General features: G+C 41.2%; 1 pseudogene; it reads left to right on the plus strand.

Moving 5' to 3' along the window:
* The first annotated feature begins 3,660 nt into the window (after positions 1–3,660).
* Positions 3,661–5,276, plus strand: LOC120228780 (annotated as a pseudogene).
* Positions 5,277–6,537: the final 1,261 nt, after the last annotated feature.

Below are 6,537 nucleotides of genomic sequence, written 5' to 3' on the forward strand. Positions count from 1 at the left end.
GTCACCTCCAGACGTGGTCGGGCACAAGACTTGTGTTGATGTTTCTGTACAGCTCTGTGTATTGATTTAAGAGATGATAACAATCTCAGTATGAGTTAATGATATATGATAAAAATACATTTTGTAGTATCTTCTATGAAAATGATAATTGATCATATGTGATTCTATTTCATTTTAAAAACTTTTTATTTAAAAAAATTTCAAGTTTGTTTTATTTTGAGAAAGACCGTGTTTGCGTGAGTGGGGGAGAGGCAGAAAGAGAGGGAGAGAGAGAATCCCAAGCAGGCTCTGCACTGTGAGAGAAGAGCCTGATGTGGGCCTTGAACTCACAAACTGTGAGATCATGACCTGAGCGGAAGTCATGCTTAACAGACTGAGCCACGTCTCCAGGAAAACACCTTTAATTTGGTTAAGGATTGGATTCTGGATTTCCGCTCAGGTCACCATCTCATGGTTGTGAGACTGAGCCCCGTGTCGGGCTCTGCACGGGCCTGGAGCTGCTTAAGAGTCTGTTTCTCCGTCTCCTTCTACCCCTCCTCTGCTAGCACATGTATTCTCTCTCTCACACTCAGCAAAACTAAACTAAACTTAAAAATTTTTAAATGTAATCTTTATAATAAGAAAACGTTTTTAAAAAGTTAAAGAATACACAAACTGTGGCACATCCATACAATGAAATATTATTCAACAGTAAAAAGGAATGTGCAATTAAGGCACAAAAAGTCACAAATGAGACTTGAATGCATTTGGCCCAGTGAAAGAAGTCAGCCTGAAAAGGCTATATCCTCTATTGTTCCAATTACCTGACATTCTAGAAAAAGGCAAAATTATACAAGTGGTAGAAAGATCAATGGTTGCCAAGATGTGGGGGGAGACGGTATGGTTGAACAGGTAAAGCAGAGGGGATTTTTTCCTTTAATTTTGTCCTTTTAAAAAGTATTTAACCAGCATCGGGCTGGTTCTTGGCACCTAGCAGGCACTCCGGTATTGTGGAAGTGGGAAAGATAAGCGTTTACATTTAGGAACTCTGTGCTCTACCAGGAGCTATGTGGTGTGGTTCATACTGTTGACTGGCAGCATATACACATAGCAAAAATTTCAGGGCTACTTGGAAATTCTATAGGGTGAGCCAGGGCCAATGAGTTGTGCCTAATAGAGGCAATAGAGAAAGAAAACCTTGGCATTCCTATTAGATCCATTTAAAAAGAGAAATAAATGGGGGCGCCTGGGTGGCTCAGTCAGTTAAGCATCCGACTCTTTTTTTTTAAATTTTTTTTTAAATATTTTATTTATTTCTAGGAGAGAGAGAGACAGCGAGAGCAGGGGAGGGTCAGAGAGAGAGGGAGACACAGACTCCGAAACAGGCTCCAGGCTCTGAGCTGGCTGTCAGCACAGAGCCCGACGCGGGGCTCGAACCCACGAACCGCGAGATCATGACCTAAGCGAAAGTCGGAGGATCAACCGACTAAGCCACCCAGGCGCCCCAAGCATCCGACTCTTGATTTCAGCTCAGGTCATGAACTCACAGTTTGTGAGTTGAGTGTCGCATTGGGCTCTGTGCTGATGACCCAGCCTGCTTGGAATTCTCTCTCTCTCCCTCTCTACCCTTCCCCCACTCATGCTTGCATGCGTGCAGCTCTCTCTCTCTCTCAAAATACCTAAATAGACCTGTGTATTTGGACCCCAAGGAAAAAGGAGCTTGCTAAAGATTTATTTAAGTTATTGAAAAAGTTCAGGAAGATTTGATTCAAAGCAATGATAATTATGATAAAAAGCAGGATGAACATTTCCAAAATTGACAAATTTCTTAGTAAAATATTAAGTTGCAGAAGAAGAAAAGTATTAAACTAGAATTTATTTTTTTAAATATTTTTTTTACTTATTTCTAGGAGAGAGAGAGACAGCGTGAGCAGGGGAGGGTCAGAGAGAGAGGGAGATACAGATTCTGAAATAGGCTCCAGGCTCTGAGCTGGCGGTCAGCACAGAGCCTGACGCAGGGCTCGAACCCACGAACCGCGAGATTATGACCTAAGCGAAAGTCGGACGCTTAACCGACTAAGCCACCCAGGCGCCCCTTAAACTAGAATTTATTTTTTTTTATTTTTTATTTTTTGGCTTTGATTGATTGATTGATTTTACAAATAGTTTATTGTCAAATTAGTTTCCACATAACACTCAGTGCTCATCCCCACAAGTGTCCCCCTCCATGCCCATCCCCCCTCCCCCCCACATCCATCAGTCCTCAGTTTTTGTCAGCATTCAAGAGTCTCTCATGGTTTGCCTCTCTCCCTTTCCCCCACCATTTACCCCTTTCTTCTCCCCCTTGTTCCTCTGTTAAGTTCCTCCTAATCCTCCTATACGTGCAAACATATGGTATTTGTCCTTCTCTGCCTGACTTATTTCGCTCAGCATAACACCCTCAAGGTCCATCCATGTGGCTACACATGGCCAGATTTCACTTTTTCTCATTGCCATGGAGTATTCCATGGTATAGATAAACCACATCTTCTTGATCCATTCGTCCGTTGATGGACACTTAGGCTCTTTCCATGTTTTGGCTATTGTTGAGAACATTGGGGTACATGTGCTCCTATGCATCCGCATTTCTTTATCCCTTGGGTAAATTCCTAGCACCTTAAACTAGAATTTAAACATTAGATCCTTTCACTGTGATCTTTGGTATACCTTTATATATTTACTTTATATATTATATATATATCTATTATTAATTACCTTATTTTATGTAGTTATTTTATAATTTTATTATGTGAGTTTTATGTACTTTTCATTTTGTATGATTTTTAATGTAGTTTTGTAATTTTATTTTCATATAATTGTATTTTTATGATTTTATATACTTATTTTATTTTCATTTTATATCATTTTATTTTATATTTTAGATAATTATCGATGGCCATTAGTTAGCTAGTGACAAAGCATTCGTTGCTGATTTTTTCCATGTTATTCATGTGTCTTTTTTTATATGTAAATATTAATGTTTATAAAATTGTACAATCTATATCACACACGTTTATAGTATATAAGTAATTATAGGTATTTATAATAATTATGATGGGGTGCCTGGGTGGCACAGTCAGTTAAGCATACGACTTCAGTTCAGGTCACGATCTCCTGGTTCATGAGTTTGAGCCCCACATCCAGCTCTCTGCTGTCAGCATGGAGCCTCCATCAAATCCTCTGTCTCCCTCTCTCTATGGCCCTCCCCCACAGTCTCAATCTTTCAAAAATAAATAAACATTAAAATTTTTTATAATAGGGGCGCCTGGGTGGCTTAGTCGGTTAAGCGTCCGACTTTCACTTAGGTCATGATCTCGCGGTTCGTGGGTTCGAGCCCCGCGTCGGGCTCTGTGCTGACTGCCGGCTCAGAGCCTGGAGCCTGTTTCAATCTGTGACTCCCTCTCTCTCTGACCCTCCCCTGCTCACGCTGTCTCTCTCTCTCTTAGAAATAAAACATTAAAAAAAAATTTTTTTTAAAAATAAAATTTTTTATAATAAATATATTTCTAACTACTGTACCAAATTAATAAATTAACAAAGTAATAATAAAGGTTTTCTAGTAAAAATTACTGGCTCACTAGCACCAGAGACACTGCTTTTGCCCCCTTATTCCGAGCTATTCCGAGGGCCTTAGGCTGCCAGATGTCTGATCTCCAGACAAATGAGTTGTTTCTCTACAGGGGTTATCAGGATTTTAGTGCATTTTGCTGCAAGGGACCACCACTTCCATGACCAGACTACAATCTGGTTTATGGAGGCCTCACTGGCAAGGCCAGTCTGTTGTCAAAGTTCTGTAGTGAAAGCCTTGACAATGTTGTGTTACCACAGATTTTGTTTAAAGGCAGTGCCATTTGAGAATGCCATCTTGAGGGGTGCCTCGCTGGCTTAGGTGGTGGGGCTTGCACCTCTAGATCTCAGGGTCTCTCCACATTGGGCGCAGAGAGTACTTTCTAAAAAAAAGTTAAAATGCCATTTTTTTTTTAATTTTTTTAATGTTTTATTTATTTCTAGGAGAGAGAGAGAGAGACAGCGTGAGCAGGGGAGGGTCAGAGAGAGAGGGAGTCACAGACTGAAACAGGCTCCAGGCTCTGAGCTGGCAGTCAGCACAGAGCCCGACGCGGGGCTCGAACCCACGAACCGCGAGGTCGTGACCTAAGTGAAAGTCGGACGCTTAACCGACTAAGCCACCCAGGCGCCCCAAATGCCATTTTTTTTAACAAATATTTTATTGTCAAGTTGGTTTCCGTATTAACACCCAGTGCTCATCCCCACAAGTGCCCCACTCTGTGCCCATCCCCCCTCCCACATCCATCAGTCCTCAATTTTTGTCAGCATTCAAGAGTCTCTCATGGTTTGCCTCTCTCCTGCTCCCCCACCATTTACCCCCTTCTTCTCCCCCATGGTCCTCCGTTAAGTTCCTCCTAATCCTCCTATACGTGCAAACATATGGTATTTGTCCTTCTCTGCCTGACTTATTTCGCTCAGCATAACACCCTCAAGGTCCATCCATGTGGCTACACATGGCCAGATTTCATTCCTTCTCATTGCCACGTAGTATTCCATTATATAGATAAACCACATCTTCTTGATCCATTCGTCCGTTGATGGACACTTAGGCTCTTTCCATGTTTTGGCTATTGTTGAGACTGCTGCTATGAACATTGGGGTACATGTGCCCTATGCATCAGCACTCCTATATCCCTTGGGTAAATTCCTAGCAGTGCTGGGTCATACGGGAGTTCTACTGTTAATTTTTTGAGGAACCTCCACACTCTTTTCCAGAGGGGCTGCACCAGTTTACATTCCCACCAACAGTATAGGTGCCCGTTTCTCCACATCCTCGCCAGCATCTCACGTTCTCTGATTTGCTCATAAAATACCATTTTGAATGTAACAGAACTTGAAGGCTGATAATATCTGGAAAAACTGGAAATACTACCAACGATCTCAAAGGTAATCTTTGTGTTAGACACTGCCTCTTCAGAAGATGATCTAGAAATGCTAGAAATTAACTGCACTCAGCTTTTCAGCACCCACGGTTATAAAATGTATCCCTTTTCTTATTTGCCAACAGGACAAGCCATCTTCTCACTCAGTACAAGGAGCCAAAGTATTTTGAATTTGAATCGCTGGAATGTGGAAAATGCTGGATTCTTCACCTCTACTCTACAGATGATGTGGATGGACTGAAACACAGCTTCTGGCAGTTGATGAATTCGTTACAAGACAAAGATCACCGTGAAGCTGTGAGAATGTGAAATCGGGCAAGGAAAATGGGTTCCCAAAGGTCTTGAACCTATCATGTTAGTTTCTCAGTATGATTTTATTTTCCTATCAGGTCTATACTGCTGTCAATATTCGTCTACTTATCTCAGACTATCTTTTCTCTATTCAAGTTGAATATTCTGTAAATCAGGTGATTTATCATTGGCATTGACATTAAGCACAAACAACCCAGAGAGAATGGATTCTCTGTTTATCACTAATTATACTCATCACGTGCCTCCTCCTTCAGTTCTAAGTTTTTCCTCTAAATTTTGTGCTAAAATGGATGGCATTCGTGGTTCAGGATGGCATTCGTGGCTCAGATCCCTTATGAAGAACTCAGCCTAGGTCGGCGTGGGGAGTGTTCTGTGCCTGGTGCTTTCTGTACTTTACTGGTTTCAAGATCTCTTGGAATTGTATTTTTCATTTTTGGTATATGGGCCTTATATGTTACGAGAAAAATAAATGCCAAAAACATCAGTGATTCACTTTATCAGGAGGTGCATCCGGCCTTAGTAAAATTAACTTTAAAACCTTAAAGACAACATGTACATTTCCTTGATTACATCTGAAGCCTCACTCCACTCTTCAGAACAAAGACATTCTTTAGTTTTTGAGAGGAATTAGAAGACATTTAGACACAGTGCATATGGCATCACTAATTACTATTCTATCACCTTCAAGTATTTTTAAATGGAATAGATCACTCTGCATATCACATAGGTATACTTTCCTTAAAGTCTTAAATGTTTGAAATAGAGAACAGTAACTTTTAAAAGAATAGACAAAATATTTTTAAACAGCCAAAGGAAGGCTACTTTGTACTGGCTAAAATTTAGGCTGCCATGGGTTTCACAAAGGTAACAAAGCCAGAATCACCTATATATTCATCTATTAACTGTTAGTATATTTTCCTGAGCTCTCCAGCAAGCACCAGCTGGTAAGCTGTAACACCCACAACCAAGGGGCCTTGGAAACTCTGTCCTCAGGGCCCTGGCCCAGGGACGTCTACGAGGTACAGGGTGGACTTTCCTAGGCACCTCCTAGCCCAGGCTGTGTCAGTTCGGGGCCCCCTCAGCCGGTGTGAGTGGTCCCTACTACCACAAGTACCATTTAGAAATTTCCGCAGACCAAAACCCATTGTATCTTGGTCATCTGCAGTCCATTAGATACCCTTCGTGGGTAGAGAAACTATTTAACCAATAAGTCCTAATCATCACAATCATGTGATTAGAGCAATGACAAAAATCGTCA

Source organism: Hyaena hyaena, unplaced genomic scaffold, assembly GCF_003009895.1.
Source record: "Hyaena hyaena isolate Hyena2069 unplaced genomic scaffold, ASM300989v1 scaffold_27, whole genome shotgun sequence".
Taxonomy (NCBI): domain Eukaryota; kingdom Metazoa; phylum Chordata; class Mammalia; order Carnivora; family Hyaenidae; genus Hyaena; species Hyaena hyaena.